Source organism: Vidua macroura, chromosome 12 (genome assembly GCF_024509145.1).
Source record: "Vidua macroura isolate BioBank_ID:100142 chromosome 12, ASM2450914v1, whole genome shotgun sequence".
Taxonomy (NCBI): domain Eukaryota; kingdom Metazoa; phylum Chordata; class Aves; order Passeriformes; family Viduidae; genus Vidua; species Vidua macroura.
In genome coordinates, this window is record NC_071582.1 from 10,365,581 (window position 1) to 10,377,851 (window position 12,271).

General features: G+C 48.2%; 1 long non-coding RNA gene across 1 annotated transcript; it reads left to right on the top strand.

The window, feature by feature from the left end:
- Positions 1–574: 574 nt before the first annotated feature.
- LOC128813630 (uncharacterized) lies at positions 575–3,507 on the top strand. Its single transcript, XR_008439107.1, has 3 exons — positions 575–627; positions 2,085–2,263; positions 3,325–3,507. It is a non-coding gene; the product is annotated as an uncharacterized LOC128813630 (long non-coding RNA).
- The last annotated feature ends 8,764 nt before the right edge of the window (positions 3,508–12,271 follow it).

Here is a 12,271-nt window from a genome sequence, read left to right on the forward strand (position 1 = left end):
TTTATTAGCATTTTCTTTCATAGTTACTGGAAAAGTAAAGTGGCACATTAGTCATCTCAGAAATACAGCAGAGCAGTATGAGGGCAAGGGGTGGGATTTTAGTGACGGTAGTTTTTGTGGACCAATTACTGCAACTGAAATATAGTCTCCTTAAAGAATTGGAAGCACAAATCCAAACAGGGAGAGAGCTTGCTACATCACTTCAGGCTGCCTTTTTACCTTATTTTCAAAGCCCAGGTAAAAGTGACAGGTGCCTCTGCAAGAGCAAGCAGAGGTGTTCTGCTGTGAGCTGGGGCACGGGGCAGTCAGGGCTCTGGGGCAGGGAACACACCGAATTCCCTCGACTGGGCAGGGCAAACACGGTCACTGTCACCCTGCGGGGCTCCGCAGAACGTCACCAGCTGACAACACCTGGGTGCCTGTCTGCCTGCACACAGCTTGGGAGAGAAGTGTTTCTGGTGCAGAGGCAGGTTCAGGCTGCCTCAGGTGCTGGGAATCGCTTCTCCAGTGCACAGGCTCTGGGCTGGACGTCACAGCTGCATTCCCACAGCAACGAGCACTGGCAGTGTGAGAACCTTGGGCCACTGACAGGGCCACCTGTGACAGAGTGGCCGTGCCCTGCACAAGGTGAGCCTCCCTTTGTGTCTCTGTGGGTGTGGAGAAGCTTGTACACATATATGTGCATAAACACACGTGTGGACATAGGTATGGATGCCTGTATGCTCATACATACAAGATATGATACACACACACACACACAATGATACATATGGTACACTCATACATACAATGTGTGTGTATACATATATTCTACACATCATTCTACATACATACATATATTCATACACATACACAGACATGTTGTATATGTAAATATATGGACATGGATGCACATAGAGACATTATACATGTATATGTACATATATAACATAGCTGTACTTCTGTAAGATGTAATACACTGCTATAATTGTATATATGCACACATTTTCAATGTTATATATTATATATATAAAATATAACTTCTATTGTTGAGATCAAACTGTCCCCAAGGAGACTCAAAGGCTGGGACTGGTTTGCAGCCCTCTCCACAGGGTTTTTGTCCTTTCCTTCAGCTCCACCATGTTTTCAGAAGGGCTGCAGTACCTCACAGTGGGTGGGAGCTGGCAGAGCCCTTGGTCCAAGCACTAAACATTTAGACCAAGGTACAGCTGATTGTTTTGGTTTGGTTTGGTAGTTTAATTTTTATCTGTAGATGACATAAGGGGCCATAAGCACTTGTACTACATGTAAGTATTGATTTCCAAAGGGAAGTGGCTGATGAATCACTGCAGGTCCAGCTCTAAAAGATGGCCAAGTGCTGCTTGACCCAGCATTCTCCTTGGGCCTGCAGGGCAGTGACTCTCCAGCAGTCGTGAGGGCAATGGAGACAAAGATGAATGGCCCATTTCCCCCATAATGCACTACAGAAACAGGCTTTTATGAAAAATAGAGCACAGACAAGTTGGAAAGGGCAACAGTCGTTTTCGAAGGTCACACATATCATTTTTTTTGGCAAGTTTGCCTCTGTGACTGACAAAAGCAGGGCAGATCAAGTGTCTTCCATCAGACTTGGATTAAAAAATGAAGTCATGTTGTTTGGAGAACTGACAGTCCCACCAGAAATAATAGAGGCTGCTGACAGTTCTGGCTTTGCAATAAAAAGCCGCTTCCCACATTGTCAAAAGAGCTTCTCTGGTATGGGCATAAATAAGGCAGTATTTGAATGGAAGTGTTAATGGCAAGGAGCTATAAATCATATTGGTCTGTTGCAGTAACAGACTGTGGCTGAAAAACGTGTTCTTGTTTCTCATATATATGGAAATATACGTGTATGTGTGTATAAACAAAACATGCACATCTATTCATATCTCTATATACTTATGTATGATTCTATGCATGTTCCGTACAAACAATGGTAGCTAAAATTCCTTAGCAAACAGTCCTACCCCTAAGAGCAAATGCTTTGAGGGCATTGTGTAAGATTTGACTGAGTATCTTTCCCATACATAAAGGTTGTAACATAGCAACCATTTTTTTCTGCTCAGAAAACACCGTTTCCAAGCTGATTATTACTGCCCTTATCAGTGGCCACTGTCAGGGCTCCTGATGCACTGCTGGGCTGGGCAAGAGGCTCAGCAGCTTCGAGCAGCCACAAGCTGGATGAAGGTGGTCATGGAGAAGAGGCATGGCAAGTGAGGGCTCACCCTGTGGGTGCACACTCATGGTGAGGGAGATGTTTGGAGGCTCAAGTGTTCTGATGGCCTCGCTGGGACAGGGAGCTGCCCCTGGCTGCTCAGTGGGACTGTGGCCACTGCTTGGGAAGAGCCCACAGCCCAGGCCATGCTGCCAACCCTGAGCTGGATGCAGTCAGGTCTTTCACTACGTCATATGTGTATATATAAATATATACATCCATATATATATATATATATGCATACAAATATATGTATGTTATATGCACACACACACACACACACAGACAGGCATCCCTGCATGGGCATCGGGGTGAAGGAGCATTCCATCTCTCAACATTCAAAACAACTCTCTTTGCCTAAAGGACCAAAGCAGTGGACCCTAAGGCACAGTGTCTGCAGTGCCCAGCTGCCGAAGCGGCACCATCAGTGCTGCCATGGCACTGCTGCTGGAACCAGGGCTGTCCCCACGCCCCAGGACCAGCACAGTGGGAGCACCACAGCAATGTCCTGCAATTGCTGCTGGGAGTGAGCTCCCGGGCAGGGAGAAGGGAGGGGACCACACATGAGAAATTCCAACCCAAGTGCATCTCCCAGCAGGCACTGTCCCCAGAGGGGCGCTGCCTGGCGGGCTGGGGACAGGACAGGGCTTGGTCTGCAGTGCAGGGGCCAGTGCAGTCCTGGCCGTGGCCCAGCATGCTGGCACCAAACTGGGCACTGCCAGCACCCCACACTGTCCCCAGCACTGGGCTCACAGCTGATGGAGGTGTTGGGTGCAATGCCAACATGGGGTTATATAAACCTAAAAGCATTTTATATAAGCCTATTTTATCTGCAAATCATTTATATTTAGAACACCTATTTCTACTGGAAACACTAAAACCATATTACATAAGAGCTTGTTTAAATCCTTTGGCTTAAGGCTTGGGCAGGGGGAGGGGTTGGTTCAGGCATGGTGCATTCAGGCTGCAGGTTATAATCACAGCATCAACCAGCAGCCAAAACCCAGTCTTAAAATCCATTTTGCTTTCATTCCACGCTGCCCTGACAATAGCAGAATACTTCCCTGAAGGGTAATTTTCCTCTTTCTCAGTGCTGCCTTCGTGTTTGGAAACTTCCATTTATAATGCCGTGGATGTGCTGCCAGCACAGGAGAGACGGCAGCTCGGCAGTGCCCGGTCAGTGTCCTCGTGCCCGGGCTGTGACAGTGGCTGGGAACGCTGCTGACATCACCTGAGAGGCTGCCGAGCCTTTCTCAGAAATTAAAAAATGCAGTAACTGGAAATGACTGTTTAGCACTATAAAATGGCTTACATCGTCAGTCCTGCAATGATGTTTTTAATGAATGAGTTATTCCTGAGCCCTCCCACGATGGGGGGGGGGGCAGGAATGGCGGTGATGATGGCCATCAAATCCATGTCTAATGCACCGAGGGCAGCTGGAACCTTTGGATGCTCACTCTGCCCTGCTGCAGCCCTGAAAACGTCTGTTCCCACCACGTGCCAGAAGAAGCTGCTCCCTACAAGGCTGGGGTAAGCTGCAGCACCCCACACCACGCTGTTGGGCCATGGTGCACATGGAGGCTGTGGTACAGGCTCCCCACAGCCAGCACAGCACAGCTCTGGGGACAGCAGCCCCTCCTCACGCAGGCAGAGGTGCTGTGGTGGCCACCACAGCGCTGCTGTGGCAAACAAGTCCTTGCACAGCATGTGGATGCTACTCCCACCTTGCTTTCCTAGTGTGAGGGACTCCAAAAATGGAGAAGTGGGAGATCCCCCCTCACAGGGATGATGTTATCTGTGAGACCTCTCTATTGCCCCACAGCATCAGTGCTGTCCTGGTGGGCTTCAGCAACAGCAGGTACAACTGACCTTCCCTCCTTCACAGTCAGTCTAGACCAGACCTTCTGTTTTTTTCCTACCCCCCTTTTGAAAGTGAGGTCAGGAATCACTCCTCCTCGCTTGCTTGCTAAGGCAGCATGGCCAGGGCTCTGTCTCCAGGCTGGATTACCCTGTCCAGGTGGGATGTGCTACCTCTGCAAACACACTGCTCTCCCAAACGAACTGGGCTGGGCTCTGCCACTGCTTTCTCATCTGGATGCTACTTTTAATCACCATCACTGCTCCAATTCTCTCTGTAAATGCTCCACATTCAGGTGACACTGTTCATTAGTTTCTATAAATGCCCAGGACACTGCAGAGATTTCAGGGACAAAGTAAGAGCAAAAGCTGGAAATTACTTTCCTCCTTACCTTAATCTTCCAACTCCCTTAAGGTGACTCCAGCATCAGGGGAGCCTGGTTTGTCCCATCCAGTCAGCACCCTGCTCTTGCAGGATGAAGTTTAACCACTCCATCTTTCATTTTCCTGCTCTATAGTGGAGAAGACAACACACACATTTCTTAGTGGTGTGGGAGGAAGGCAATTAACATCTGTGCATGCTGCAAAGCCTCTTGAGACTTGCTTCCCTCTGCAGGAAGTGAAAGTATCTTAAACTGTTTGAAAACTACGTCATTCCTAAATTTCTGTGAGCTCAGCTGTGTGGGCAATGGGGCTGGGGTGCTATGTGGCAGTGAGATGGAAATGGAGTGCCCTAGTGCCCAGAGGCAACATTCCTTGCTGGGAATTACCCCAGGACACGAACAGTAGCATCTCCAACTTGGTTTCTCCAGCAGCTTCCTGAGTATTTTAAGGAGAAGGGGGAAAGGACCAAGTTGGCAGGTTCCTGACCTGCTGCCACCGGCCTCACTGGCAGAGAGCAGGGTGCCTGTGCTGAGGGATGGAGCATTCCTGAGCCCTGCAGGCTGCTCAGCCCCACCACCCCAGGGCTGGTGCAGGCTGCCCTGCCTGCTGGCCCAGCTCCCCACACATCACACTCAAATTGCTCAAGCAAATTCTTCCCATATGTCACTTGAGCCAGACGCTGTAAATGGGATTGAAGTCGTGCCTGGAGAGATTTCTCATGTCAAATATGTAAAATTAACAGAATTTGAACTGTTTCTGCTCCCCACACTCCCCTCCTGGCATTGCTGGGAGCTCCCCAGATACAGCTCCTTGAGTTTGAAGCTGGCTCTCCTGTGACACTGCCCACAGGGACAAAAATTGATGTCAAAAGCTGCAACAGTGAAGAAGTTCATCTTGAAAATGCATCTCTTTATTTAGTCTTGGAAAAAATTGTACAGATACTAATTATTAAAGGAGCTGGGCATCCTACTACTCCAGAAAATGGCCTGAGCTCCAGGGGCATTTGGGCCACTGAATTAACTCCAGTCAATTCGCTTTAAGCACTCCATCTCCTCCTATTTCTTATCACTTTTCATAAAAGCCAAGTGATGTAGTGACTATTTCATGGGCCTGGAGAGCAAATCTGTCTCATTTATTGAGCATGGAAGAAGAGAAACTGAGGTGATAGGAAACACTGGCATCCTCAGGACCAAAATAATCTGGAACACTTATGAGAAAAGCAAGTTGCAGATACCCCAGGGAAAGCCCAATTCCCCTGCAGCAGGACCTGCGTGGTGCTAGGCAGAGCACCCAAGCCCCTTCACTCCCAAGCCCTACAGCCATGCCTTGCCAGCTGGGATGCCTAAGTGGGGAAAGACCTGATGTCAGGGAAGAACTGCTCTGTGTTAAGTGGCTGATTAAAACTGGGGACAAGGTCCTCATCCAAGGGCTGTTCTGCATCCATCTGCACTGCACTGACAAACACTGGCAATTGCAATGTACATAGTAGATTCAATTTAGCCATGGATAGCAGTTTGGACTCATGGAAAATAGCAATTTTCATTTCACCTGAAGAACAACCCAGTTTGATTTAGCCTCAGCAATTTTAGTATGCATTTGCTAATGGCTCAATGACCTCATAAATTATGGGGCATTGAGTTCAGGCTTGCTTCTGAGCGTGGTCCACACGTGCTGGAGCCTGGGACCTGCAATGTAGAGCCCTCTCATGAGCTCACCACGCTCTCCAGGCTGAAACCAGTGTCTGGCACTGCAGCTGCCCTGCTCCCAGAGGAGCAGAAACACCTCAGTGCTGGCAGTGCCAGGCACTCGAAAAGCTGGCTGGGCACTGGCCAGCAGCCCCTCGCCAGCCCCAGCAACAGCCTCTGACAGGTCACAAACTGGCTCTGGGGATGGCAACCAGCTCCCCCAGCCACCCCTGCCGTAAATCCACAGCACTGACTGCTGCTGTCAGCCCCTGGGAGGAAGAGGCACTTTAGTGAGAGACAAACACTGCTTGGTTTTTATTTTGTCGTAGCTGGAAGGACGCCACAGATGGCAGCTCGGAGAGCAGGCTGTGATCAGCTGGGAGATATCCAGCTCCCTGCTGGCAGCTGGGCTCTGGAACAGCTCCATCCTGCTGCCTGGCAGGTCCTATCTGGTAAATAAATGTGGTGCCAGGCTGATGTGTTGTAGGGAATGGCCTATGACCTTCATCCAACAAAAAAAAGAATTCAGGCAGGTGTTGAGAGAAGGTGAGTGAACACATCGGTGTAAATAGCCATAATCAGCCACGTTTTGGGGAATACAAGATACCAGCCTGATGCCAGCAGAGCTGTGCTGCCTCTGCCTCAAGGCTTTGGTGGGGGCCTACACATGTGAGAACTGGGTGTTTTGCCCCAAAGAGCCTGTGTGAGAGCCTCCCTGCTCTCAGCAGCCTTCTGCAGCCTGCCAGCCCTGCAGCCCCACTCTGTTACCAGCTTTCCAACATCCTGTTTGCACTGGGATTATTTTAATCTTCCTGTTTCCCATCATATTTTTCCTCCTGCCCATGCCAACAAAGACTGCAATTCCTGGCAGGCAGGGTGGAAACCTCCTCCCTGGGCTGCAGCAGCATTTTGGAGGATGAACTGGACTCTGCCCTGGTCACTCTGCCTGGCTCCTCTCCACTGCTGGTGCTGGTACCCTCTGCTGACCCACCAGGGCCACCCAGCTGCTTACAGCACGTCGCTTCCAGCCCGCTCGCCCAGCGAATCGCTCAAGCAGCTCTGTGCTCTTGTATTTTTCTCTTTGTTGGCTGAAGAACCAAAACACCTGCTCCACTGCTGACATCATTATGGTTTTATCAGGGCAGGAGCAACGCTGCAAGGTACTGATTAACTGAGCCACACAGGTGTGGGCAGCCAGCCTCTGCCATGTTCCAGCTGCAAACTGTGAGCCTCTCCATGGCTGCCCAGCTTGCCAGAGCTCCACTTAAGCTTCCAGGCTTTTCTCCTCGATTTGCTCTGGATGATGAATCTCCTTGCCCTGTGCAGGTCCCTAAGCCAGTCACAGGTTTTTCACCTTGCCTTGATGGAAGTAGATGCTGTACTCTGGGTGATGCAAGTGCAAGGCCAATAGAAATAGAGACACAAGTGCCAGCAATCCCAAAGGCCATTCCTGTCCACCCTGCACTCCAACAGACTGGGACCTTGCTGCTTCACAGGGCTAGGCATGATGCAAAACTGAGAGACTCAAACACCTGAGGGTCTCTGTAAAAAAGCAAGTAAAAATAGAATAAAGAATCGTAGAAAACCAGTGAAATAACATGGGTAAGGGTCCAAAAGATAATTTAGTATCTAGGAGTAATTTAATCTTTCAATATGTGTCAGCATCAAATCTGCTAAGACTCTAACAATAGCAGAAAATATCTGAGACAAATATGATACAAAACAAAACCCAAACCCATCTGCTTTCTTAATCATAGGCTTTAAGAATGTTTCTGCTAGTTACCCAGCTATTTCAAGAGCTGTACTGTCTAAATCCATATCCAAACAAACACAGAAGTCACAGTAAATCTGTCATTCAGTTATTGAGGTCTATGCTTTTAAATCCTTCTAAATGATAAAATTCAAGGCAGACATCAAAAGGAACCATTGTTTCTCTACAGCCTCTAGCACTGAAGATTTAAACTCTAATCCAGTCGGAATGGCATCACCAAAAACAAGAATGAGAAAATGTCCTTTCAATGCTTGAGCCTGGCTTTGGAGCATCCATTGTTGAAACCTGAGCTACAAACTGAAAGATCAACACTCTTGTAAAGCAGAAATTCTACCCTGGCTACACTTGCTTTTTGGGAAGATGCTGTGGAGATGATGACACATTAAAATGATGAGGTTTATACTTACCTTGCACCAGCCACAGTGGGATTAGTGTGGCAGTGAAACTTCCACTCTACACAGCACCAGAGCCCTGGGATATGGCTTGAGGAAGATGGCAAAATTCAGATATAAAGGAAAGCTGTACTTTATTAGGTCTCACATCTATTCTGAGAGTGGCCAGTGATCTTTAACCAAGCAGGCAGGGGATCACCCAGTTGCCTCGGACTATATTCAACCATGAATGATTACTAGAAGAATATAATAAGCCTAAACCAAAAGTTACAAGAAATCTGGAGAAATGAAAAGTGTAAGCTAAGACACAAGTAATGTAGAACAATACCAAATTAGGTCAAAATAAATCAGCCTTCTACCAATGTTAAAACTGAAGAAAACCCATCAAACCATCAGCCACCAGTTCAGGAATGACTCTGTGCTCTAGAAACACTGATTGGATGTAAGCATAGATTAACCCAAGTCCCCAGGGACAGATGGAAAAGCCTTTCCCTACTCCCTTTCCCTACAGCCATGCTCTTAGTGCGTGAGCTGCAGGAATCATCTCCCAGCACCTTTGTGCTGGGAATAAGGGACTCAGAGCCGGGACATGAAGGGCAATGGAACTGCTGGCTCTGATGCTGGACAAGTCACAAGTTCCGTGTCCCAGCCCCAGCTGCCAAGCGCACACTTTGGCATTTCATACCACGTGTAGCGATCCAGGCTGGGTGACATTAAGGTTAAAAGTAATTTTGGCTGCAGTAGCCCAGCACAGAGATTACAAAAGGTATTTTATTATCAGAGTTCTCTATAGAAGGGCTGCTCAGCAGTCAGGATGCAGCAGACAGATTCCTGAGGAAAGCAGATGACACGTGTGGCTGCTGCCAGCTCCCGACCCAGCTATTTGCAGAGCGTGGCCATACCTGGCCATCCCCACGTCCCCAGGGGCTGCTGGGCACAGCTCCCTCTGCACATGGCCTGCTGCACACAAATCACCATAGCAGCCATGCTACTCCCCAGCCAAAAGCAGCCACTGAACTTTTCAACAGTCAGTATTTTAAGGAGTTCTCCAATAGCACTCAGAGTAAGCAGATAACCATTTTAAATATAGACAGCGGAATGGAAGCCCGAGTGCTGGGTGCCAGCAGTGATCTGGATTATTTGCTTGTTACTAAATACCCCCTGGCATGACTGCCCAAGTCCTGCAGCTCAAGTCTGACGCAAACAGTGGCAGAACAGCAAACAAGAATTTACAGGATTTTGTAAGAACTGAAATAATTCAAGGAGTAAGGTTCAGGGCTGCTGTTGCTCAGAGCTGCATCTTTGGAAGAATGAAGACAGGTTACTGTTTAATTACGTGTAAAACCCAGCTGAATACTTGATAAGCACTTACAGATCTCAGCAGCAGGAAAGCAACATGAGTATAAAAAGAGAAAAGAAGACTTGTGGAAGCAGATTTAGCTCAATTATGGTTTTCCTCTTGATATTCAGCAATAATTGCACCAAATGTGTCACTGAATTCCTTGGGGCCCTGCCTACAGTTCTCTGGGGTTTGCAGTATACATGTGTAGAGTAGGGGATGAAAGTCCACATGTGGAAAAACTCCTACATCCCTGACTATCACAGAGGTTGGAAGGGAACAGAGAAAACCAGCAACATTCGTTCCATACCGAAAAAAAACCTCTCTGGTGGACTCCTGTAAAAAAGGCATGAAAAACCTGTTCATAAGCCAGTGCCTCCAGGCAATCAGCTGGACCAAAGTGGGAACTTACAAGGATGCAGCAGCATTGCTCTTAGAGCTTCTGCAGCACAAAAAAGGCAACAGCAAGGTGACAGGAAAACAAAGTACATCTAGGCACAGATTTTGCTGTAGGCAGCGAATCCTTTGCTGCAGGGACAGGCGCCCTGTTGAGCAGGGCAGGGAGGGGCAGCAGCAGCAGGGCCTGCCCCAGTGCCCAGCAGATTCACAGAATCCCACACCCAGCCTAGAGCCCCAGCAGACCAGCTCTGCTCACAGCACAGACCTGCTAAGCTGTGCTGGTCACACGGTCATCACACCACTATCAGCAGCATGGGCAAAGGCTTATAAAAATGGCTAAGATTATATATAGCAACTCTGATTTAATTAAAATTAAATACAACTCTGAGAAAGCTAACTGACCATGGCTGAGAACTCTTGATCAGAACAAATTGTTCAGCAATTATTAGACCTCATGTGATGACAGGATGTGCAAAAGGCTCTGTCCTGGTCTGTTGTAAACATCACCGCTTCTAGCTGAAGCTCTTGTTAAATATACTTTAAAATGCTGCCTTTTAACAAAAGGCCACTTGGAGAAGAAAGGGCACTTTAAAAAGATGGTTAATATTCTCATTTCTTATTTGCTTTTTTGTTAAATAAGGGTGTTCCATTGTACTTGGCAAGCACCTTGGCATGAAACAGTGGTCCCTTTATCTGGTTCATAATTTAAGCCTCTTCCATATTTTGTTTTTAAAGACAATGCTGTTGCTAGGTCACAGCCAAAGAGCTACACATGTAGCTGACCTATTTTTTCTTGAAGGGATAGGCACAGCTGATGAGTACAGGAACCATCTTCTATCCCATGGGAACAACCTGTGACACGCTGCACTTCCTGCAGGCTGCTCTTCCCACAGTCCTGCAGTTTGCCAAGGGAGAACCCAGCACCACACCCACAGTACCATCACTTCTAGCAGTGATTCACTTTGCATGGTCCTTACAAAACACTTTTGTCTCCACAAAGGGAATTCCTTCTATTCAATAATCCTGACTGCCCAGCTGCACCCTACAGTGACCCATGGACAGAGCCTGTTGTGGGAGCAGGGTTTGCACCAAAGCAGGCAGCACAACCTGTACAGTGTTGCCTCCCAGCACAGGTAGAAGACAAAGGTAATGAAGCACCATGCTGGGTTTAGGCTCAACACTCAACTCTCCCCTTCCTTTTAGTGTAAAACGTTCCCTTTGTACCCTTCCAGGCTTCTTAAGTACTGTTAAGTTTCACATGTGTCCTAAAAGAAATGAAAAAAGCGAAAAAGATTCTTCATTTGTACAAGATGTGTTTCTTCCACACTTCCCACCCACTGCTTTCCTCCAATCTCAACAAAAACCCTACAGCCCTTGAGAACAGTCCCTTGTCCAGAGAGGGCAGCTGGTCACCCCCCTCCCTACAGCCCACACCCCACTACTGTGGCTGCATGGATGTCCAGGGACCATGCCCAAGGACACACTCCCTGTCCCCTCCCCAGGAGCCCATCCTGTGCCACACTGAAGGGGCAGAGACCCTTGTTTTAGGCAAGTTGCAACCGTGCTACCTGCCAGAGGAGCAGGGATGGAAGAATCTGGAGGAACAAAAACACTGTCATAGGAAAAGCTGTAGGAGTGTGCCAGAAGATGCAGCTTTATTGTACAGTTAATTAGCTCCCTCTGGAACAGCTGTGATGGGAGGAATGGGAAGAGAAATACTGTTCAGGGCTTGCTGCAACAGAGACCTGACCTGCACATTGTGTAACATCCCACAGCAGTTACCTGGTCATGCTCCCAAAATCTCCTCGTGGAAGTGCTCCAGCCAGGCTCTCGGCTGAGGAACCTGCAGGCTCACCTTCACTCCAGGCTGCCAGCAATGCAAAGGGGCTGGCACACACATGCCACAGCTTTTCCTTTAACACTCATTTGGCTAAAACTTAGATAAAACAGTAACTCGGGTCACTTGTACTCCCAAAGTAAATTGGTTTTTTGAACAGAAATGGTTATGGACAATACTGTATATTTGTGCTTTCACAGCCACACCACTAGATGGGATTTTCCTCGGTCCAGGCTGCAGACAGCAGGAAAAAGGAAACTCCTGGGAGTCTCCTTGCAGGATGCTGCATCCCCAGCAGCACGTCCAGGGAGAGTTTCTCATGCTTCCATAAGCACCCTGTGTTAGGCAGTGACGCTCACAACTGCCCCAGCAGC